The sequence below is a fragment of the Pistacia vera genome, unplaced genomic scaffold, assembly GCF_008641045.1.
Source record: "Pistacia vera cultivar Batoury unplaced genomic scaffold, PisVer_v2 Contig36, whole genome shotgun sequence".
Taxonomy (NCBI): Eukaryota; Viridiplantae; Streptophyta; class Magnoliopsida; order Sapindales; family Anacardiaceae; genus Pistacia; species Pistacia vera.
This window is the reverse complement of record NW_022196179.1, coordinates 714542-739797: the sequence shown is the minus strand read 5'-3', so window position 1 is coordinate 739797 and position 25256 is coordinate 714542. Positions and strand designations below refer to the sequence as shown.

Here is a 25256-nt window from a genome sequence, read left to right as displayed (position 1 = left end):
GACTATAATTTCTTCGGCCGGCTTGAAATTAATCTGAGCCATTTTTAGTGGACCAGCTTTATGTAAGCTTTGCACTTCATTGAATTAAAAGTTGTAACTGCTCGTGTCCGAAGCTTTACTACTTGTTCTGATAGAGTACAAGAGTCGTTGTGTATTTATCATTTTTTACTGGAAAAAAAATATTAGCGACGGATTGAGCTCTCCAATGAACGTATATAAGCTGAAGAAGGAAACACTATCAATCCACACTTGCCATGAGAGAGGTTGCTGTGAAATTCTGTATCATTTTGTTGCTCCTGATCTCTCCATCAGTTTCGGCTTCCAAGAAAAAACATAAATATCACAAACCTTGCAAACAGTTTGTGCCTATTACCATGACATTCTCTTTGGTGGAATTGTGGCATGATCCAGTTATTCAACGTCTGCAGCATCACTGTAACCAGTTAGGCAACTTCAACTTTGGAATTTAGTTTTTTTTGATGATCCTATGACTAAAGACAATCGTCTGCTATCACGTCCGGTTGCACGAGCTCAAGGGTTCTATTTCTATGATATAAGACTGATTATGATGCTTGGTTCGCTTACACTTTGGTTTTCAACTCGAGCGAGCTAAAGGTACTCTAAGTATACTGGGTGCAGATACGATGATGGAGAAGACGAGGGATCTTTCAGTAGTTGGAGGGACAGGAGTTTTCATGGCGAGAGGGATTGCAACATTTGAGACTGATACTTACCGGGCAATGGATACTTCCGCCTCAGATGGATATTAAGTGTTATGAGTTTTTACTAGAATATTTACCACCATCACCAGTAAGTTTGATATGTTTTCTGTGTAATATGTTATGTGCTTTGCTTCTTGCTACTCTTAATTTGCCAAGGAAGAAGGAATTTATGTATTGCTACACATCTATAATGAAAGGACAATGATACATCCACACCCTTTTCTCACAATTTCGATATAACATTTCGTAATTAATCAGTTTGTAATAAGTCTTATTTTGTCCCACTTAATAAATTACGATTGACTAATTACGTCACATAATTTCATTATAATCTTACATAAAATTACCATAATTTCATTATAATATATTTATAATAATTATTACTAATAATCAAAATCATCATCATTCCCTAGGCCTTCAAATTTGGGGGCCACACGGCTTGACAAGCACGAATTCTTTTGACTTGGCACGCATGGGATCCGACGGTCTTGAATTTTTAACATAACATGGTATAATCGCTCCAACTCTGATAAATCATTGAAGACTTTTTTTTTATTAAGATTTTTCAATATTTAAATGATTATTTTTTCATTTTGAGAAATACGTAATATATAAATTTTTTGTTCTTTATAATAATTCAGCTCCAAAATATAAACTAAAAAGAAAGATCCAATTAAAAATAAAAGTAAAATAAGAAGAAAAAAGATTTAAATTAATTGCCTTTAGGCTTTAGCCGTTTCTCTTTAAGTTTCAGCTGCTTCTTTTCACCAAACCGAACAAATAAAATATGCAAGTATTTGACTTGAAAGAAACAGATCTGCACAAGAACTTGAATGCTAAGGAACCATGTTAAAGAATCCTCCAATTGAGTAACAACAAGAATCCAAAAAGGATCTAATATGGATATTAAACTGAGAGCAACTCAGAATATGATTCCAGAAACCACAACGTTTTTTCGGGGGATCAATTCAAAACTGTGAGAAGTCTGTCACTACATAGGCAACATCCGAATGGCTTGGATCTGCAACTACAAACTGCATAAGACTTGCATCTATGTTGTTGGTAAAATGAAGTCCTGATAAGAAAAACTTGAAATTGAAATTGGATCTGCGGTTCAGAGTATTTATGAATTTGTTGGTGTCAGGGCCCGCTTAAGCGGTAGCCAGGTGAGGCCCTGCTTAGGGCCCCAAAAAAATGGAGGCCCAACTTTTTTATAATTTTTTTTTTTAATATCTTATAAAATGAAAATAGTTTATAATTTCTTATCTAAGTCAAGGGGCCCAAAAAAAAAAAAAAAGCCAAAAAACTCAAATTATTATAAACTTTTTACATATATCCTCACCCAAAGTTTAACAAAACAGCAATTTGTACCTCTAATTTGTTATTCTAGTTTATACCCCTAATTAACCCATTGAATCTCTTTAACAATGGAAGACTAAAATAATCATTTCATATCTCAAATTACTCACCCCCAATTCAATCCCAAAATTGACATTCCACTAATCATCTCCAGCCCTCTTTTGCCGCCAGTGGTTTGGAGTTGATTTCGGTCAATTTTGTTCCGGTCGATTTTCTCACCAAAATCGACTGAATTATCATTTTATCATTTCCCAACCTTGAGAGCCCTCGATTTGACTAATTTTTGATGAATCTCGCAACCCAACTCCACCACACGACGCCATTTCCAGCCTTTTTTGCATGTACCCCGACATTGTTGGCCTTCCCCGACACCACCCTCTCCTCCCCTCAGCCCTCTCACCAAAACCCCTATCATACCTTATCTGTTTACTTTGCCAATCGCCGGCCATTGATATCTTTTGGTCATGACTTCTCAAGCCTTTTCTTATCAATCTTGGCATTGGAAATCACCCATTTCACCATCCATCACTTTTCCAACATCTACTCTCCAAACCCCCCACCAACCTAACCTTGTTACCTGCCGATTGCTGTCCACCTCTCCTAGTGATTTTTCATCTCAAAAGGCAAAAAAAAATAAATATTTTTTTAATATATGCTTATATTATTAGATGGTCCCAAGTAACTCCTGCTTAGGGTCACAAATGTTCTAGAGACGGCCCTGGTTGGTGTGCTCTATCATGCTGACACTGTCACTTTTCAAGTTGCTGCGGTTCAGAGTATTTATGTCTACATCTCATGGATTTAGGCTCCTTGCAAATTTGACCGGGATCTTGGGTTTGGGTTGCATTAGCCCAATTTTTTTTATATGACCTCTTAGCTCTTTTAAGACTCTCCCTTAATTATTTCCGAGGATATCATCGTTTATGCTGAAAATGAGACGGTAGAAGCTACAAATCCTTTAATTAAGGAACAATAATTTTACTGAAGTCAAATTTAATTTTATATACGGGTAAGAACATAATTGAATAAATATAAATTATTATTTCTACAAGATAATTAAAATTAAAATTAAAATTTACCAAAACTAAAATTGAAGACAAAAAATAATTATGATTTTTTACAAAGTAAATAATATCAAAATTTATCAAATAAAAATAATTAAATTAAAAAATTGGAAAAAATGTTAAAAGTTATTATTATTATCCTTATTTTTTATTTATTAATTTATTAAATTTTCTTTTAGTTTTTAATTTGTTAATTTTTTTATTTCCTTTAAAAAAATTGGTTTTGATATTTTTTAGTTTTTTTTTTAAATTCAAAATTTAAGAACTAAATTAATTTCATAAAAGAAAAAAAAAAAAGAAAAACGAATGACCTTCTAAAGTCGTTTCCATTAAAGTTAACAGTAAATAACTAGACTAGAAGACAACTATCTCTAGGATATAATAACTAATTATGATATTTAGTTCGCCCACACTTTAGTCCTTAAAAGCAGGGAAGTTTATTTTCTTAATGAGTGTTGCCCAAGTTTCATTGATAGAATATTATCCACTTTGGTACTACAAGGCTTCATGGTTTTGCTCTTGGGTTTCAAGTCCAAAACGTGTCTATTGAATATAGGTTTATTAGTTCTACTTAAACACTCATCCATCCCCATACAATAATAACTGATAATGGAAAATAGTTCAATTGTAAGGACTTCAGATCTTTTTGCGAAAGGCTCGGTATCAAGAAGAGCTTCGCCGCTATTTATCGGCCTCAAGCTAATGACCAAGTGGAGGTTGTGAACAAAGTAATCAAGCACACCATTAAGAAAAAGCTCGACACCCTGAAGGGAAGATAGACTGAGAAGTTTCCTAAGGCCTTATGGTCTTACAAAACGACAACTAGAAGCTTGACATAAGAAATCCCGTTCTCTCTATCATATGGGTGTGAAGCAATAACCCCTGATGAAGTAGGGATTAGTTTGTTCCGGATAGAAGTCTTTAATGAAGAAACAAACGAAGATCTTCTCCGCCTGAGGCTAGACCTAATCGAAGAACATCAAGCCAAGTCTCAGCTAAGGCTCGCCTTGTACTAACAACAAGCTGGACGATACTTCAGCTCCAAGGTCAAGAATAGGGACTTTGAAGTGGGCACCCATTCCTCAGAAAGGTTGTCTAGGGTACACAAAACCCGAATTTGGGGGCACTTGGGCCTAAATGGGAAGGTCCATTCAAGATCTTCGAAAAACTTGCACTAGGAACTTTCCGCTTGGAACACCTCAATGGTGAAGCCGTAATGCGAGCATGGAATGCTGAACATTTGTAAAGGTATTACCAATGTTTTAAAATCCGGCCCGGCTGGTTGAACCGGGAACCAGCCTTTAAGCCGAGTTGGGCTGACATAAAACCCAGAAAAGTGATTTCACTCGGAATAACCCGTGGTTGGACTGGGGCACTGTAGCAACCGCCGGTCCAACCAGTTTTTTTCCAAAAATCGGGTCAACCATTACCCCTTTTTTATTTACTAAAATCCAATTTTTTTCACCAGTTTTCCCTAAATTTTCATTCCAACAAGCCCCAAACCATATTTTCACTCTCCCATTTTGCGATTTCTTCATTTCACCTCTCTTAACTCTTGGGTCTTCATTTCATCTCTCTTAACTCTTGGGTCTTCATTTCGTCTCTCTTACCTCTTGGGTTTGCTGGCTTGTTGGATCAATGTGTCAAAATCGGGTAAAAAAAATAAATCCCTAAAATCCAACTCTGCATCTTTGAAACCAGCAGCTAATTGAGTCTTGATTCTTCAATCTTCATTGAAGAGGGATGGTGATGGTGAAACTGAGAAAGTCTACTTTGAGCCACGTGTTTTGTTTGATGATAGCCAACACATATTGGCTTTGAATTACTCTTCAACACCCAACCTTACAAATTGGAGAGGCCATTATGCGTATTAAAACAAAAGAGAAAACAAAGGAAGAAAAAACGAAAAGAGAGAAGACGGAAAATAAAGAAAAGGAAAATAAAATCCAAGCCCTAGCACAGAGAAAGCGAGAGAGAAAGCGGTAAAAGTTTGGAAGAGAAGGCGGAAAAAGAGTGGGGGCTAAATTGATAATAAAAAATTGGGTTTATAAATGTTTTAATTCGTTGATGTGATGCTAACGTCAGCAACTGTTTGACTCACTGGTTAAACCGTGACCCAGACCATTAACTGGGTCAAGGACCGGGTTGGGTTTTAAAACATTGGGTATTACCAATAAGCAGCTCAGGTTTCATTCATGTTTTGTTTTTCTCCCATATTCATTGTAAGGTCGTTTATGGCAAAAATTCTATCAATAAAAAGAGGTATTATTCATGAACTTTATTTTGTTTGTCACTTTTTGTTTATTAGTATTTTGTTCATCATTTATCATCTATGGTTTCAAAATCGCGACCCACGTGATCACATCCAAAACTCAGAGTCAAGATTTAAAAAAAAAGGCAGCTTAGCTCGATAAGCCATGCCAAAATTCAACTCATGAAGGGAGAAATTTCCCGAATCGATGAAGTTAAACTTGGAAAAACTCAAGTAAAACACGTCGAAGGAAAATCGGTTATAAACCGGTGACCAAAACTCGAGACGGACAACTAGTCTAAACTCAGAGTTGTCGCACAAGATTTTCTTATATATATTTGAAAAGTTTCTCAAAAAGTAAGCTACGCATAACTTGGAGCAAATTCGAATTTTTTATGATTAAGTTCGATTAGGACGATCAAAACGACTCTGCAGAAATAAAAATTGCTTGACAGAAATATGCAAAACAAAATTTTCATTAATTATGTAAGTTTAGTTACAAACTAAACTAAACTGAAAAAAAAAAAAAAAAAGATACGAAAAAATCTCTAAGCAATTGGAGGTGTGAGGGCATCATCGCCAACAGGACTAGAGAGCTCGTCGCCAATGGCAAAAGAATCGTTGACAACAGGAGTCTTGGTAGCCTCTTCGGGGGCAGGGGCTGGGACGTCCTTTGGAGTCTCGACCAGAGGAAGGCAGCAGCAATAGGCGAGAGTGTGGCCAGAGAAGCCAGATCTTTGACCTTCTGCTTAACACCAGCATCTTCCTCTCCCTCATTCTCACCTTCACCGTCGAGCTCAGAGTCGTCTGAGTAAATATATGCCATGCCTTGGGCCTCAGTCTTCATCATATTGACCTCTTTCTGATAAGCCCTCGGAAGGAAGGAAAAGTTGAGTGAAGGATGAGCTTCCCACAATTTCTACACTAGGAAGACCGGCGTTTCCCAAGCACGGCTCGTGATGGCTGAGTTTAGCTCCTCGACGTCAAGTTTGAGCTGTTCAGCCTCAGCCTTAGCCCTTTGGTGACTTAACACCTCCTTGGCGAGCTCAAGCGATGGTTCTTATACTTGGCCTCCTAGTCCAAGGCAGCCTTCTAAGCCAAGGCAAGCTCGTAATTCAGTTTGTTGTTGGCACCCCATTGTTGTGCCAAACTCTTCATAGCCTTGATCACTCTCGTTTCAGCTTTTGCCTGAGTGGTCTCACTCGCATTGATTTTGTCAATGAACTCCCTTCCTTGACCCCAAAGGCCTTAGCCTCTTCCTTGAGCCACTCAAGCTTGACCTGCTTCAAAACCTTTTCTTTGTTTACCACCTCGGCCCTAGCCAAGGCATCCTTTTTTAGAGCCTCTGCTTCCTACCACCCTTGATGAGTACCCACCAAGGTGGGATAACTCTCATCAAAGAAAAGCTTGGTCGCCACGCAAGCCTGAAAAGAAATGAAAATTAGTGGAGAAAAAAAAGAAGCACATATTAAAAAAAAAAAAAAAAAAAAGGAAAGGGGGGTGAACTACTGATACCTTTGTCACGAAACTGCATGCCCAAGACAACAGTTGGGAAGGAGACAAATCCCTAATGCCCGTGTAAGTTCGCAGGGTGATGACATCCCTAACCGCTGATGTGCTTAGGTAGCTCGTTGATTATTGCGTCGAGCGCAACCTGAGCTACCTCGTCCGTCATTTTACCTCCATGTTGAGGTGACCTTGATTTAATTCCCACGGGAATGATAGCTTCGCCCGTGAGAACATACTTTTTCTTGGCTATGTCCTTGGCTACGGACTTCTTAGGGCCACCAGCTTGCCTTACAACCTCCTTACTCGAGCCACCTTACTGCTAGTCAACATTCTGTTTTCCTAAGCCCCTTTACGGCTCGATCGACTTCTTCTTGTTGGAGCCTTCATGTTGCTTTGACACCTTCTTCTTGCCTGAATCATCATGCTGCTTGGGCGCTTTCTGTTTCCCCAAGCCTTCAGTTGGCTAAGAGGTTTTCCTTGTCGACCCTTTTTGGGGCTTGGGGGCACCCTTCTCCCCGACTGCGTTGGAGGTAGTCGCAAGCTTCTTGGCACTTGGACCTTCCCCAAGCCTACCACCGCTACGCTTGAGGACTGGATGTGAGGCACCCTGCCTGACTGTCCCGACAGCATCAGCAAGCTGCTTCTTCGTCAAAGTGATCGACAGTTTCTTGGCAGTCCCGGATGCTGCCGTCTTCTTCTTCAAGCCATTTGGTTTCTCGGCCCACATATCTACGAATGGAGAAGCAAACAATCAGTGACCTAAAAAAAAAAAAAAAACGAGTAAGTAAGCACTTTACCTTTTTCAAGAATGGTGTTGAATTTGGTGTTGTTGGCGCAAAAGCTATACGCTCTCAATTGAGGAAGCAAGATAAACTCATTAATGTTGTGCTCCTTGTCGGAAAGATTGCTGAAGCCGCTCTGAGTTTGCCATAGGAAGAAAGTTTTGCTCGACGTTTACTGCAAAGCAAAGAAATTTGGTTAGTCCGATAGTCGAGCTTAGAAACACTCTTTGCTCACACAAGGGTCAAAGTCTTACTAGCTTGCAAAGCAAAAACGTCGGTCTCCTCGGCCTCATAAAAGAAAAACTAAGAGTCCCAATGTAGGATCTTTTTTGGGATGTCGACCAAATCGTTAAAATGTACTTTCCTCTCCTTGGAGAGGTAGTACGTTTGATCCTGACTCTTTTTTAACCTATACAGGCAAGTGGATGACCTCCTCTACAGATAACTCACCTAACTCAGGTATTTGGTATGCTATGTACATGCCTACGATAATGATAAATGAGTTCACCGACAACTGAAGAAGTACGATGTCGAACTGTCTCAAAATATTGTCGATGAAGTGATAAGGGAGAATGGACATCCCATACCTCAAAAGGGTATTAGAGACTACCACACAACCGGTGGGGGGATTTTTCCAAGACAAGCCTCCCAAAACCCTCAAAGAAAGTTGAGATGCATAAATTTCAGTTATGCGGCTAAGGTCATCGGCCCCAATTGAGGAATGTGGTTCCTTTTATAGCCTATGGACTGGAGATCTCTTCAACTAAATAATCTCCACAGAAGCATAGTTTGAAGAGCCCGCTACGTCAGGGTCAGAACTTCGGACAATGACATCCTCAGAAGCCTTAGGGATTACACCGCCAAGAACTACCGAACCCACTGGGGAATCAAACATGCGATCAATACAATGGTTGCTTGACGAAGACATGATGATAGCTTGCCTCTAGGTACCTAAAATAGAAGCGAACATGTGTCAGAGCTTGAAAATTTGATGACTTATCCACACTTTGCTTTCAGTTCAGGCACCCATGGTAGCTTGCGTCGGATAATAGACACAAGCAACCTACCAAGAATCCGGCGGCCGCCACCATAAACCTTCTTGAAACCCAAAACTATCGGAAATACACTCCATAAAACCTAACAAAGCCCTAAAAACTCAATGTGGCCACGGAAATGGCCACCCTTAACCGCAAAAAGGTGTAAAAGTAAATAAAGGAGGGGAAAGAAACCTTACTAAATTGAAAAGATGGAAAGAAACTCGTCAAAAAATCATCGTGAAAACGAAGAAGTAGCGACTGAATAAGTAAGAAAATCTGGAAACTTTTGCAGAGTGTGTAGACTTTCTAACGAGGTTGCCCGCTTTTATAGTGGTTTGCATGGAAGATGAGAGGGCATGATTCGATCGTAGCCATCGATCTATAGTGAATCTCAGTCCTCTGTTCGTTAAGCAATCCTAGCCCTTAGGCGTGATCACTAGAGGTGGAACATATGGGCCGGGTTAGGCGGGCCAACCCTAACCCGGCCCGCCAAAAAGAGGGCTCAAACCGGCCCGCCTTCATGGCGGGCCGGGTTGAGCCCAACCCGCCAGCCACCCCCGGGCGGGCCGGGTTACACTAAGGTAACCCGCGGCCCGCCGGGTTGCTATTTTGGCCTCTTTCAAAGAGGCCCGCAACCCGGCGGGTTGCTGGCGGGTTGGCTTGGCCAACCCTCGGTTGCTGTTGCCAACGGCCAACCCCGGGTTGGCTGTTGCCCCGGCCAACCCGCGGTTGGCAACGGCCAACCCCGGGTTGGCCCAAAAAAAAAAAAAAAACAAATTATTAATTTTTTATTTTTTTCAATTACACTTTTACCCTTGAAATCTAGCCGTTTTATAGCCTTGGAGGGGTCTTTTTCGTCATTTTTTTTCCCTATTTTTTTCTATAAATTGGACCTAACTCTCATATTTTTCACAACTCAAATTCTCTCATTTTCTCATATTCTCTATTCTCTCACTCTCAATTCTCAATTATTCATTTATCTCTTAATATTTTGTTATCAATTTGCTTTATTTTAATTTTTATTAGGTTTTGCAATTTTCAATTCATATTTCCATTTCCATATTCCAAATCTCTTTCTTTTTTTATTTCTTCTACATCATTTTTTTTTTTCAACTACAAGTCTACAATGGATAGATATTTCTCTCCCATCAATTTCAATGAGGAAGAAAACTATTATCCTAGTCCTAGTCCCTGATTTTACTATGAATGCAGGAGATCATAGTCCCGCTGTCCCAATCCCAGTCTCAGAATCCGATACACCTCAAAATATGGCGTCGATTCCAACAGCGCCCGTGGTTCTAGAAGTCGCCTCGTAATCGTCGTCCTCGTCCAACTTCATCTCAAGCTGAGGCGGATCATCAACTGCCGTCGAAAGCGAAAACAGACACACATCAGACGTTTGGGCGCATTTCGACAAGTTTTATGAGACAGAAATGGCGTTCAAGTCAAGAAAGCAAGATGCAAATATTGTGCAAATGTTTATAAAGCTGATTCAGGTAATGGTACTAGTACTTTAAAAAGGCATGCTAATAAACTATTAATCAACATGGAAATAGAGAAACCAATCAAACTCAAATAACTAATATGGGTACTACTTGGCGTTAAATTCTGATGTATATAGAACAGTTAGCTTTATATATTGCGGCATCTGATCAACCTATTAATATGGCAGAAGATAAATATTTTGAAAGATTTGTTCAAAATTCATTTTTCCAGATAAAGTTATTCTAAAACTGCAACTAGAAATGATTTAATAAATTGTAAAAAAATGAAATTAGAATTAAAAAATAATTTCATACTTGTCATTGTGTGGCTTTAACGCTTATTTTGGAGTGGTAGAGCTAAACAAGATTATATTTGTGTGACTAGTCATTATTTTGATAATGATTTAAATTAAATAACTTTATTAGGATTTAGATAGATGTGGATCATAGTGGTTTAGAAATCTATAATAAATTATTGAGTTTTAGAAGATTATGATATTATTGATAAAGTGATAGTTTAACTTTAGATAATGCAAGTTCTAATAGTAAAGCTATAGAATTTTTTCAAAATATTATCTTTTATATATAATTTGAAGTTTTTTCACCAACGTTGTGCATGTCTGTTATTAATTTAATTGTGAAAAGTGGTATGAAAACAATTAAAAAAAATATTGATGAATTAGGGAATCTTTAGCTTGATTACTAGTGTAATAAAAGAAATGCGAATTTCAAGAAGCTTGTATAAAATCAAATATGTCTCCTAGAACTTTTGCATTAGAATGCCTGTTAGATGGAATGTACCTTATTTATGCTTGATTCATGTTTACCTTATGCTAATATAATTAGTTATTTTGTAGCAATAATAGAGTCCTCATCATTTGGTAGAAAATGATTGGAAGATAGCTAAAGTATTTCATTCTTTTCTCAAATGTTTTTACCAAGCCACTTACAACTTTCGGTGTGTGTATTACCCTACTAGTCCATTGGTAATACATGCAATTATAAAAATTTCCGGTTATTTACAAAAAACAAAGATGAGGAAATTTTACATGCACCAATAAAGGCAATGGAAAAAAAATTTTTGAAATATGGAGACCCGTTCCTTTTCTTTATGTTTAGGTGCTATATTTGATCCTAGAATTAAATTACGCGTTTAGAAAATGGTCTTACAATTGTTGAAAATTTACAAAACGATCTATATCAATCAAATAGGAGAGGTAAAAAATAGTCTCTTCGAAGTATATTTCCAATATGAACAGGTATGGAACCGCAGTCGCAAAGAGGCGAAATATCCAGAGAGCTGTAGCAGAAGAAACAAATGAGACTTATTCTCTTGGAAGTACTGATAGGCCGAAGAGGACCCGAGTCCGAAGCACAGCCTCCTCTTCAGACGCACCACCACCCACCAACACAACACTAATATGCTGTCCTCCATGGAGTCGCAGAGTAATGACTTCAACAATATTTGGCACCCCCGAATGTTTTCAACAGGTCACTTTGATCTCTTAGAGTATTGGAGAGCCAAAAATGTATTTTTCCGGTATTATCAAGACTTGCCTTGGATGTTTTCGCTGTTCCTGTCTCAACCGTCTCATCCGAACAAACATTTAGTGCAAGTGAGGATTTTAAATGAAAGGAGGACTAAACTTGCTCCAAAAATGATTGAAGTCCTCACATGTCTTCGAGATTGGGAACGATCGCGCCATCAGATCAATACGAGGTTATCGACATGCTTTAATAGAATCATTTCATTTGTAATATAGATGATACAGAGGAAGGTCCTAGTGAACCACCCCCAATTTAGTTTGTTTGTAAAATGTAATTTGTAAATTAATTGTCAATTATTGCACTCTTTTTTCTTTACTAAGTTTTTCTCCATTGGGTTTTTCTTGGTGAGGTTTTTAACGAGGCAATAATTGTTGTAATTTCTTATTTTATTTTTTGATAAATGATAAGTCTAATTTTTCTATATTACAATTTTATTGTATTAAAATTGAATTAATATTTGAATGTTAACAAAAAAAAAAAAATATTGAATTGATTATTGATATTTGAAAAGTTACTAAAAATAATTATATTTAAATTATTATTTGAAAAGATAAATTAAAAAAAAAAAAAAAAAAAAATAATAAAATCGGGCTAACCCGGCCCGGACCGTGCCTAACCCGGCGGGTTAGGGCTGGCGGGCCGGGCTGGGCCAGCATATTTCCCTTAATTGGCGGGCCTAACCCGGCCCGCCTTTGTTGGCGGGCGGGTTGAGCCCAGCCCGCCAAAACAAGTAACCCGCCGCGGGCCGGGCCGGGCCGGGCCGGGCGGGTTACTTTTCCACCTTTAGTGATCACGTGTCAATCATCTACGAGGGGTGATCAATTGTCAGGCTACCACAATCATAACCGTCATTGCACGTCGTTTCGATCGTACCAAAGGCTGTCGCATTTAATGCGACATGACTGCTTGGAAGTTACATATGTACCTTTCATTTCAAATTCCGAGTTTGTTAAGAATATCACAGCAGAGGAAAAGCCAAGTGTTGAGTACATCAATTGAAGATGAGTCTGACTCATGAAGCTTGACCGAATCTACATTTAGCACACAACTGATGAAGTCCGAGCTTGATATCAAATCAAGTAATAGTCTTCGAAGCTCGAAACAAGCACCAAACACTAGGGGGAAAATGTTGTGCATGATTTTCATCAAGCTCGGAGAATTGCGAGGTTAAAACTTGACCCAGAATTAGTTCTACTTGATCGATTGTTCGACCCAGCATAAGCTCGTCGAGTTGTAGCTTGACCTAGCACAAGCTAGTCGCGAAAAATCCCTACAGTTGTTCAACCAACTCACAGCTAACTTCAGATCCCAGATATCTCGGAAGGGATTAGATCGATAGCAATCTTGGCACAATCTCAACGCTCAATCGTGGGAATATTGGAGTTGCATTTCAATCTTAATCGTAATCCCTTTATTTTTTCTCTTTCCTTTATACAAAACTTGTATATAAACACCTTCCAACGATGAGAAAAAGATTAGCAAATTACACTAGGATTATTATTGTAAGCTCTCAAAGCAAATACAATGATCAATGGACGTAGGCTTAAAAGTATAACTTGCCAAACCACTTTAAAACTCTCTGTATTATTTACTTTAATGTTTCCAATTCATCACATTGCTGGGTACCTATAATCACGCACACATCCGTTTTGACTCTACCAAGGTCAATCGGATCGCTCTAGTTGGTGTATTTTTTGCATCAACAAGGTGATTATGCTTATAAGAGAAGTCTTTTTCCACTTTGCTAAACCAAACACCATAGTTACCTTGGGCCTTGGGTTTTATCCGTTTCCATGTAAAGATTTAGTAGATTCTTTTAAGTTTTAACCAAGCCAAACCAAGTAAATTAAAAAGTACCAGTATACATATCTTAAGTTATTCACAAAATCACGTTAAACATTTTAATTTTTTTTTCTTTTTACTTCAAATTATGTTCAATTGTTTACATATTTTAGTTCATCTTTCATATTGAAGATACATTCACTTACAGCAGCTTACTACAACAGCATACTATAGCTCAGTTCTTAGCTCAACTTAATCAAGTATACCTCATTAGTTTTGTTTAGTTAAATGTAACAGTGGTTAACCAAATTGTAACTGTGGTTAACTGAATTAGTTGAGTTGGTTCAGTTAGTTAGTGTTTTCTGCTACTTAAGTGTATTGTACAATAACATTTTGATAATAATAATAAAATTCCTCTTTCTACAATCTTCTTCTCAACCAAAATCTAATATGGTATCAGAGCTTAGGGTTTGATCTCCTAAGAATACACTTCGTTTCCTCAATTGCTGATCTTGATTAGCTCATCAATTTCTTTGTTTCAGTTTATGCTTCGATCTATTTTGCAGAATTAGCTCAGTAAATGATGAATTCAAGTAGTGAATCGACGATGAACCCTTCAGATACGAACTCGGCACTCTATATTCATTCATCTGATACTTCGGGGTCTGTTTTGGTAATTGAACAACTTACAGGTACTGAAAACTATGGAATCTAGAGTAGAGCCATGACGATTTCACTTAGGGCTAAAAATAAACTTAGGTTTGTTGATGGTACATGCAAGAAACCATCCAATTTTAGCCAGCACAGTGGGAACGATGCAATTCACTAGTCTTGGCGTGGATCTTCAATATAGTCTCAAGAGAGATCTTTAATGGCATCGTATATTCCACTAGTGCGTATCAGGTTTGGCAGGATCTACATGAACAATATCATAAAGTGAGTGGTACAAGAATCTATGGAATTCATTGAGAGATTATTAATCTCACACAAGGTACTATGCCCGTAGCCATCTACTACAACAAATTGAAAGCATTGTGGGATGAATTGAGTTCTCTAATCAGTTTACCACCACCTGATAGTATATCGGCTAAGGCTTACCTTGAACATTTAAACCAATAGAGATTACTACAATTCCTAATGGGATTAAATGACACCTATTCTATGGTTTGAAGCCAAATTCTATTGATATCACCTTTGCCTTTTGTAAAACAAGCATACTTTGTTGTCAACCAAGATGAAAGCCAGAGAATACTGTCAGGAAATAATGTTGGCTAATAGGTAACTATTGCTTTGTATGCACAAAACACATAGAAAGGGCAAAATCATAATCCCAAATAAAAAGGGAAAAAGCCTTATATAGAGTGTGAGTTTTGTCATCTATCGGGGCACAAAAGGGATACATGTTATAAAATTCATGGTTATCCTACTGATTACAAGGGGAAGAATGGATCAAAGAATAGGGTAGCAGCTAATCAAGCACATACATAGCTTGATACAACCTCCAACACTTCTATGGAATCACCAAAAAAAAATTCAAATTCACTAGGCACAATCCTCTCAGCAGAACAATACTCTCAGCTACTTCAACTTCTTTGAAAGGAGAATATTTCAGCATCAGCTAATGTGGCAAGTACAGCTACATCACTTTTATCCTATTTTAATGACACTACAAGTTGGATTATAGATTCAGGGGCAACAGATCATATAACTAGTTGATTGTCTAGCTTAAGTGCACCTATTGACATAACTTCTACTCTAGAAACATATGTTGGCCTACCAAATGGAGCCAAAACAAGAATTAAGCACACTGGATCTGTTAGGATAGATGATAAGATTAGTCTGGATCATGTATTGCATTTGTCGGACTTCAAATATAACCTGTTTTTTGTTTCTAAATACACTGCATCTAATAATTGTGCAATTACCTTTTACCCTGATTTTTGCTTAATCCAGGACCTCTGGAGTGGCAGGTTGAAGGGGATTGGTAAAAATTTTCAAGGCTTATATTTTCATGTGCCTTTCACACAACCATCATCTCACAATTCTAACATCAATACCTTGGCCAAAATACTTTTTGCACCGAGTATTTGCAATGCAACCATGAATACAGTTTCAATTCATAGTTCTAGGGAATTTCTGATTTTCATATTCGGCATAAAAGATTGGGGCATATCCTAAATCATATTCTAAAACAAATGGTTAATAACTTGCCAATTGACAATTCTTCACATTGTCAAATTTGTCCTTTGGCAAAACAATCCAGAACACCTTTTCCTTTAAGTCAAAGTATTTTAAATTCAGCTTTTGATCTTTTGCATATGGATGTATGGGGCCCTTATAAGGTACCTACTTTTGGAAATGCAAGATTTTTTCTTACAATTGTGGATGATTGCACTAGAGTAACATGGATTTTCCTAATGCAATTTAAATATGATGTTTTTCCATTGCTTAAAAAATTCCTAATCATGGTACAAAATTAGTTTCATATAACACCTAAATGCATTCGTTCTAATAATTGCTTAGAGTTTTTTAATAGAAATTGTCATGAGTTGTTAGCAAATCTAGGCATTCAACACCAAAGTTCATGTGTTTATTCTCCATAGCAAAATGGTGTTGTGGAGAGAAAACACAGACACATTTTATAGGTTGTAGAGCCTTGAAATTTCAATCCAAACTGCCACACACACTTTGGGGCTACTGTATTCAAACAACAGTCTATTTGATTAATAGATGCCCAACCATTATACTAAAAGGTCTCTCTTCTTTTGAAAAATTATTTGGCAAACCTCCTTCATTGACATTTCAAATTCCATAACTTACAATCATCTTTCACCCACATACCAAGCCTGCCTTAGCAAAATTTCCTCTTTAACTGAACCCATTAATTTTAGCCAAGCTTCCAAAGATCCTAAATGGGTAGAAGTCATGTAAAAGGAAATCAAAGCTTTAAAGGACAATCATACCTAGTCATTGGTTCCTTTGTCCCCTGGTAAAAATCTAATCGTGTGTAAATGGGTATACAAGTTAAAGTTTAATGCTAATGGTACTTTGGAGAGGCATAAAGCTTGGTTGGTGGCCAAAGGTTACACACAACAGGCTGGAATTGATTATGAGGAAACATTTTCCTCGGTTGTCAAAATGGTGACTGTAAGGACCATTCTCTCTTTAGCTTCAATTCATAATTGGCCTTTGTATCACCTTGATGTCAATAATGCATTTTTATAAGGTGATTTAATAGAGGAAATATATATATCTTTGCCTCAAGGTTTCCATCAACCTTCTGGACAATATTTGGCTTGAAGACTTCACAAGTCCTTATATGGACTTAAACAGACCTCTAGAGCCTGGAACTTTAAACTCACTACAACCCTGCTTCAGGGAGGATTTTACCAAGCAAAGTCAGATTATTCCCTCTTTATCAAAAGACATAGAAATCACATTGTGGTGGTTCTAGTTTATGTTGATGACATAGTCATCACTGGGAGCAATTCTGACTTGATACATGCTACAAAGAGTTTGCTTCATTCCAATTTTAAGCTTAAGGATCTTGGGCTGCTCAAGTATTTCCTTGGTCTAGAAGTAGCTAGGTTTGCTAAAGGTATTTCAATCAGCCAGCGTAAGTATGCATTAGAATTAATTTCTGCTACTGGTTTATCAAGTACTAGACTTGTTGTTATTCCTCTTGATCAGCACATGAAGTTCACTTCTTTGGATTATGATAAGCAGTTCAATGTCACTGGAGATCCTTTGCTAAAAGAGGCTTCAGCTTATCAACAGTTAATTGGTAAACTTCTATACTTATGCATGACTCGGCCTGATTTAAGCTATTCCGTGAACTTGTTGAGTCAGATTATGCATGCTCCTAAGGAATCTCATATGCATGTAGCTTTAAAGATTGTGAAATACATTAAATATGCTCCTAGTTTAGTATTATTTTTTCCATCAAATGGTTCATTGCAGCTTACTACCTACTGTGATTCAGATTAGGCTTCTTGTTTGCTAACAAGAAGATCAGTCACTGGCTTTTGTGTTTTTTTGGGTTCATCTCTTATCTCCTGGAAATCTAAGAAACAAGTGACAGTTTCCAGACCATCTTCAGAAGCCGAGTACATGGCCATGGCCTCTGCAGTTTGTGAAATAGTTTGGTTGGTGCAACTATTGACAAAACTTGGTTATCCTCTATCATCTCCTGTTCTCTTGTTTTGTGATAATCAATCAGCTTTGCACATTCCCTTGAATTCAATATTTCATAAACTTACTAAACACATTGATATAGATTGTCATATTGTTCGAGAGAAATTGCAGGCTGATCTTATTCAAACTCTCTATGTTCCTAGTGGTGATCAAAGGGTAGACATTTTTACTAAGGCTCCTGGTAGTCAACTACGTCATCATCTCTTATCCAAGTTGGGAGTGTCTAATCTTTATTACTCACCAACGGAGGTGGTATTTAAGATAAAGTCACTTACAATAGCTTACTATAGCTCAGCTCTCAGTGGTATTAAACATAAAGGTACTATCAATATCATGGGGTCAGACCCTTTAGGGGCGCCTACTTGGGATCTCTCAGTGGTTGGAGGAACTAGAGACTTTTTCATGGCTACAGGTATTGTAACTTTCACAACTGAAGCTGTCAAAAGCACTAAGTATTTCCGCCTCAAGATGGATATTGTTATGCCTGGGAAATCAAGGGCTGACGTGGAAAATCACATGATGAGGGTGACCTGCTCCCGTAAGAGCGGTAAGCACACGTTAGGCTTGCAAGATGCCGTGGAGCTCCCACGTGTCCATTCCCTACTCCAAATCGCGTGAAATCAGCTTGAAAGGTGGGCAATGTGACGTAAAGCCAGATTTAGTCCTGACATTCACACCAACCCACGGATTTAATGATGATTATCTGCACTCATCTCACTATAAAAAGGAAATACCCCTTCATTGAGGGGATTCGGCCTTTTTACACTCTGAACTAGCTTTCTCTCTCTCTGGTATCTTTGTATTTACTTTTCCCTAATCATTTGTAAGTCAGTTCGCTATTGCGACCTGACCCAGATTCTAATACAAACTATCAGTGGACATAGGATTTGCTACCTTAGCATCCGAACCACTTTAAAAAGCTCTCATTGTTGTATTTACTCGACATTTCATCCATAATCACGTGTGTCTCTTGACCAAAAAATGTTACGCACGTGTCGATTAGTTGGTGTCAAAAGCACGCATCAACAGTTTGGCGCTAGAAGGAGGGCCCTCGATTTAGTGTTCATTCTTCATCAGGAGAATCTCTAACCTATTGGTCCTACAGCAACAAATGGCCCGCCAATCTGAACTTGAGCAAGCCAACCAGTGCACTGAGGGAGTTCCCCTAACCCAGGGGGATACCTCTTCTAGAATACTTCCAATTCCACAAAATGCTGCGGTGGATATCCCAGCAGCCTCGCAGCTTGACCCCGCCATCAGAAGCTACATGGAAAGGTTCGACAATACTCTCCAGACGGTCAGCCAAAAGCTAGATCGTTTGGACCAGGGCATGCCATTTAGAACAGTTGGGGTGGTGCAACCGCCAAAAACGCCTGTAGGTCGCGTAAAGGTGCGACAAAGGGAAATAGCCCGTGCTACGAGCACTGCAGCGCGTAGACGTAAGGGTAAGCAAGTGGCAAAAAAAAGCGTACGGGCTCCAATGGGCCAGCGAACACAAACTATGCCCCAAGCAGGGTACTGTCCCATGCCACTTCACAGATGAACCCAAACAAAAGTTCTGGGCGGGGTGATTCTTATCACCGCCAGCAGAATGATCCTGATCTCTATTATGCAGATGGTCCCCACACCTCGCAAGGTGGTTCGTACCACCGCGAGGGTCGTGAAAATACCCCACACCATCTGTCGCCTTCACATGCCTCTAGCCAGCGTGTGTCAAAAGCGACCGGAAGTGCCGGCCGAGGCGAAGAGGAGTCCGACCTTTGTACTCTCCTAAACCGTAATCGCGAGGGTCGGACTCGCATGGGTGAAAGCAATCCCTAACTGGCTCCGTTACCACAAATTGAGGAGCTACAGCGAGCTCTAGACAGGCTGAGAGAGCGACAAAACGAGCAGGCCCAGGTCGCCTCTGCATCCCCCTTCTCTCCCGAAGTGTTAGCTGCTCTACTCCCAGCAGGATTCAGAATGCCTGACATGCGACCGTTTGATGGGAACCATGACCCACAGGATCATTTGTATGAGTTCAACGACCTGATAGAGCTCCACCAGGTTTCGGATCTTGCAAAATGCCGTTGTTTGGCCGTGACTCTAACTTCTCATGCCAAGTGGTGGTTAAGGTCGCTCCCAGCAGGATCGATCGGTTCGTGGCCTCAGATGAGCACGACGTTCCTATGGCATTTCCAAGCAAATCGGAAGTTTTCGATGCCTTTGAGCTATCTCAGCAACATAAGGCAAGAAAGGGATGAATCCCTGCAATCCTACATCGACCGTTTCCACAGGGAACTCAACAAGGTGGCTCATGCCCCCGAAGAGTCCATCTGAACGCTCATAATAGCTAGAGTTCGCCTGTAAACGGACCTGTGGAAAGAATTACAGGCTGAGGATGATGTTTCCCTCACCAGATTCTACAACCTCGCAGAAAAATATCTCTGAATAGAGAATTCATTGGCGGCACTTTGTTGTCGCGATCCCAGTGCCTCGAGCAGTATGTCTGGTTAGGGGAAAAATAGGAGAGCAGATCGCAGAGACATTAACGATCAGCGAAAAGGAAAGAAGCGCTGCTACAAGCACAAAAAGTCCTATGCTCTTGTTCCTTGTCGCGACCGCGACAGAATTCAATACACTCCGCTGAATGTGTCCATATCTGTAATTCTTGAAAAATCCGAGGAGGCCAGCCTGCTCGATGAGCTGGAACCCATGAAAACCCTTGCTACGGCTAGAAACAGCAAAAAATACTGTCGTTTCCATCGGGACAACAGGCATCACACTGATGAATGCTGAGCTCTAAAGCAGGCAATTGAAGAGCTCATCAAGAAAGGGCACTTCAAGGAGTATATTGATGACTCTGCTCTAAAAGAGAGCCTAGAGGAGCAAAAGAAAAAGCGTCGTGATCACGGTGGATACAACAGTGTTAACATAATCTTCGGAGGCCCGCACCTCGCAGGAAACATGCGAGGTGCGCAGGAAAGGTACGCTCGCGAAGCATATCATGACCCGATCAGGGTAATGAACACATCGCAGCGACCATAAAAGGCTCAAAAGGAGGAGCCAATCACCTTCTGCGAAAAGGAAGCAGCTCGCCTGCACCATCCTCACGACGACGACCTGGTGATCATGCCCCTCATAGGGCACCATAACGTCCGCAGAATGCTCGTGGACAACGGAAGCGCTGTGAACAACCTGTTTTAGACCGCTTTCGAAAGAATGAACCTGGACGAGGCCGACCTGAAGTCCGCCTCGATCCCCCTCTATGGCTTTACAGGAGACCACTTGATCCCCAAAGGGACGATCTGACTCCCGATCACGCTAGGCGACTATGATGAGGTAACTAAGGTAACCGAATTCTTGGTCGTGGATTGACCATCGGCCTTCAATGGAATCTTGGGGTGACCTCTGTTGAGGAGCTTCAAGGCAGTCACTTCCATATACCATCTCAAGATGAAGTTCCCAACTCCAACGGGGATAGGGGAAGTGAGCGGATCGCAAAGCGCATCTCGCGAATGCTACGTAAAAGCGGTGCAGATGGCAAGTAAAGGAAATGGCATTTCGCGATGTGTGCCTCGCTAGGCTATGGCGATCAGTCGGATCGAGCCACAGCCTGACCCAACAGAGGATAATATAGATCCTCGAATCCAGGAAATCCCTCCCAACGGCCCGGTTGAGGATCTGTCCGAGGTTTCGGTTGATCCAAAAGAGTCGAGCCAAGTGTTAAGAATTGGAAGCTGTCTCAACCCCCAGGTCGCGTCCGAGCTGATAAACTTCCTGGTTAAAAATATCGATGTGTTTGCCTGGTCACATGCAGATATGGTCGGGATCAGCCCAGACATCATTTGCCATGCGTTAAACATCGACAGTGAGGTCAATCCGGTTCGCCAGAAAAGAAGAGCAATGGATCCGGAGCAGTATGCTGCATTAAAATCAGAAGTGGAAAACCTCATCCGAAATGGGTCCATCCGAGATGCACTCTACCTGACCTGGGTCACCAACCCGGTCTTGGTAAAGAAGCCAAACGGCAAGTGGCAGACCTGCGTTGATTTCAGTGACCTCAACAAGGCTTGCCCGAAAGACAGCTTCCCTTTACTGAGAATTGATCAGCTCGTGGATGCCACCTCGGGGCACGAGCTGCTAAGTTTCATGGATGCATACTCGAGATACAATTAAATCCCGATGTATGGGCCAGACGAGGAGCATACGTCCTTCATTACAGACTGGGGGCTGTATTGTTACAAAGTTATGCCTTTCGGCCTTAAGAATGCTGGCGCAACCTACCAGCGATTGGTTAACCAAATGTTCTCCGACCAGATCGGAAAAACAATGGAGGTCTATGTGGATGACATGCTGGTCAAATCCCAGGTCGCCTCAAAACACATTGCACATCTCGCTGAGAGGTTTGATATCCTCCGACTGTACAGAATGAAGCTGAATCCTCTCAAGTGTTCATTCGGGGTATCGTTACGAAAGTTCCTGGGGTACATGGTTAATCAGCGAGGGATAGAAATAAACCCCGAGAAGATTCAAGCTCTGCTCGATATGGAGAGCTCGACCAGCAAAAAACAGGTCATGAGTCTAAATGGGCGAATAACAGCACTTAGTCACTTCATATCGAGGCTATCAGACCGCTGCTTGCCATTTTTCAATGTTCTGAAGGCCAATAAGAAATTCGAATGGACTCCCGAATGCGAACAGGCGTTCCAGAGTATAAAAGAACACCTCGGGAAGCCACCTCTCTTCTCTAAGCCTCTTCCACAAGAAATCCTGCTCCTCTACCTGTCTGTCTTTCAGTTCGCGGTCAGTGCAGCTCTAGTACGGGAAGAGGAAAAGGCACAATGGCCAGTGTACTATGCGAGCAAGCGTTTGACGGATGCTGAGATGCGGTATCCAAAAATGGAGCGACTAGCCTATGCTCTGCTGAATGCATCCAGAAAGCTGCGACCTTACTTCCACACCCATACGATCTATGTAATGACTAATTACCTGCTCAGGCAGGTCCTCCAGAAACCTGAAGTCTCGGGTAAACTGCTCAAATGGGCCATGGAATTAAGCCATTTCGACCTGAAGTACAAGCCCAGGTCGACCATCAAAGGGCAAACTGTTGCTGACTTTATCTCAGAATTTTCCTATCTTCCAAGCGAGCAACAGCCTGGCGAAGCCATCCGGGAAAGTATTCAGAACCTGTCGACTTGGAACCTTTACGTCGACGGGTCATCAAACAGAAAAAGAGCCGGTGCGGGTCTTCTTCTTGTAAGCCCCGAAGGGACTCGAATTCATGGTTTTCTCCGGTTCCGGTTTAAAGCGACCAACAATGAGGCTGAGTATGAAGCCCTGCTCGCCGGGTTGTGACTTGCCAAAGAAATGGGTGCAACCGTGATCAGCGTTTACAGCGACTCCATGCTGGTCATCAACCAAATTTTAGGGGAATATCAAGCCAAGGAAGAAAACATGGTCCGCTATCTGAAAGAAGCTAAGGCCGCTCTTGGGTCGTTCAAACACTTTGAAATCACTCAGATTCCCAGAGATAGAAATTCTGTAGCGGATGCCCTAGCAAAGATAGCCTCATCGTTGGACTCAGAAGCTCCAGATAGCATTCCTGTTCGGTTTGTCGATGCTCTAACTATCAGTTCAACCGAACAGGCCGTAAATGTGACTCAACCGGACTCCTGGATGACTCCCATTTTCCAGTACCTCAAGGATGGGACCTTGCTAGACGACAAGGTCGAGGCAAGGGTCCTGCGAGCAAGATCTGCTCGTTATACACTCATCGGGGACCAGCTGTACAGGAGAGGATTCAGTGCCCCTCTCCTCCGATGTGTAACCAGGGAAGAAGCAGACTACATCATGAGGGAAATTCATGAAGGGATCTGCGGTAATCACACAGCTGCTCGATCTCTTGCGAACAAGGTTGTTCGTCAAGGGTATTATTGACCCCGGATCCAAGAAGATATGCACAATTTTGTCAAGAGGTGTGACAGGTGTCAGCGGTTCGCGAACATTCAGCGAGCCCCCTCCCACGAGCTGATAACGATGTCTAGCCCCTGGCCATTTTCCATGTAGGGGATCAAACTTATTGGTCCCATGCCAGTCGGAAAATGGGGGGTTAAGTATGCCGTGGTCGCGGTAGACTATTTCACAAAATGGGTGGAAGCTGAACCGCTGGCCACGATCACAACCAGAAAGCTGAAATACTTCGTTTTAAAGAATATAGTGTGCTACTACGGAATTCCCCACACTCTCATTTCGGATAATGGAAAGCAATTCGATAACGAGGAGTTCAAGCAGTTCTGCGATGAGCTGGGCATCCATAAAAAATTTGCCTCAGTCACCAGACCACAAGCAAATGGCCAAGTTGAAGCTGTCAACAAGACCATCAAGCACACTCTAAAGGCCAAACTTAGGGCAGCCAAGGGAAATTGGGCCGACGATCTCTCCGAAGTCTTATGGGTGTACAGGACAACTCCAAGAACCTCCACCTCAGAAATGCCTTTTTCGCTAGCCTATGGCTGCGAAGCAATGATTCCTATAAAGGTAGGAACTGGTTCTCTTCGGAGAGACCTGTATGATGAGGTTGAAAATAAAGCACTTATGAGAGCAAGCCTGGATCTTGTTGAGGAGCACCGTAGCAAAGCTTCACTAAGGATAGCAGCCTACCAGCAGCGTGCGAAGAGATTCTTTGATTCAAAGGTCAAGCGAAGAGACTTCCAGGTCAGTGACCTTGTGCTAAAAGAAGTTCTCCTCGGAACCAGAGAGCCAAGCGCGGGGGTATTAGGACCAAACTGGGAAGGTCTGTACCGGGTTGACAAGGTGATCAGACCGGGGACTTACCATCTCAAAAGGCTGAACAGTTCCAAAGTACCCCGAGCTTGGAATGCTGAGCACCTCCGGCCATGCTATCAGTAATCGCGAACTCAGTGCTTATTGTAAATTAGGTTTTGATTTTTAGTTTCCTTTTTATTGTAGGATATTATCCTGTTAGCTTGTAACAATTCGCATGTAATATTGCCTATGTAAACAAACTGAACTGTAAACTGCACTCATGTATGATTAAGCGAACAGCGATTGAAAACAAAGCGTATCTCATTTATGTACAACAAAAATTGTTCAAGACCCTATTAATTCCTATGGAGTCGGTCTCATCGCACTAAGCCTGGTCCGTGGGGGGATCCTTCGAAGCAAGACCCAAACCCTCTGCCTGGTTAGATCCTCGGGCAGTTGCTGCTGCTGCTGCTGCTTGATCATCTTCCTTCGCCAAAATCTACAAGGTCTCTTGCCACCCCTTTGGGAGGTCGGACATATCCAGATATGGGTTCTTTGGTCGCAGGGTATAAATGGACCCGATCGCCCAGTCGGCGGCCTTATCTTCGATCTTCTTTGACTGGATCCGTATTTCTTCAGTCAGGGAAGCAATTTTTCCCCGACTCTCCTGGAGTTCGGCCTCGAGAGCCAGCCTTTCCTTTTTGGAGGCCTCCCTTTCTTGTTCTGCTCGCTGAGCCCGTGTTAAGGTCGTCTGGAGCTCCTGGTCCTTCTCTCTGA

The 25256-nt window shown here is 40.9% G+C and overlaps 1 pseudogene; it reads left to right on the top strand.

The window, feature by feature from the left end:
* The first annotated feature begins 374 nt into the window (after positions 1–374).
* LOC116139847 lies at positions 375–25256 on the top strand (annotated as a pseudogene).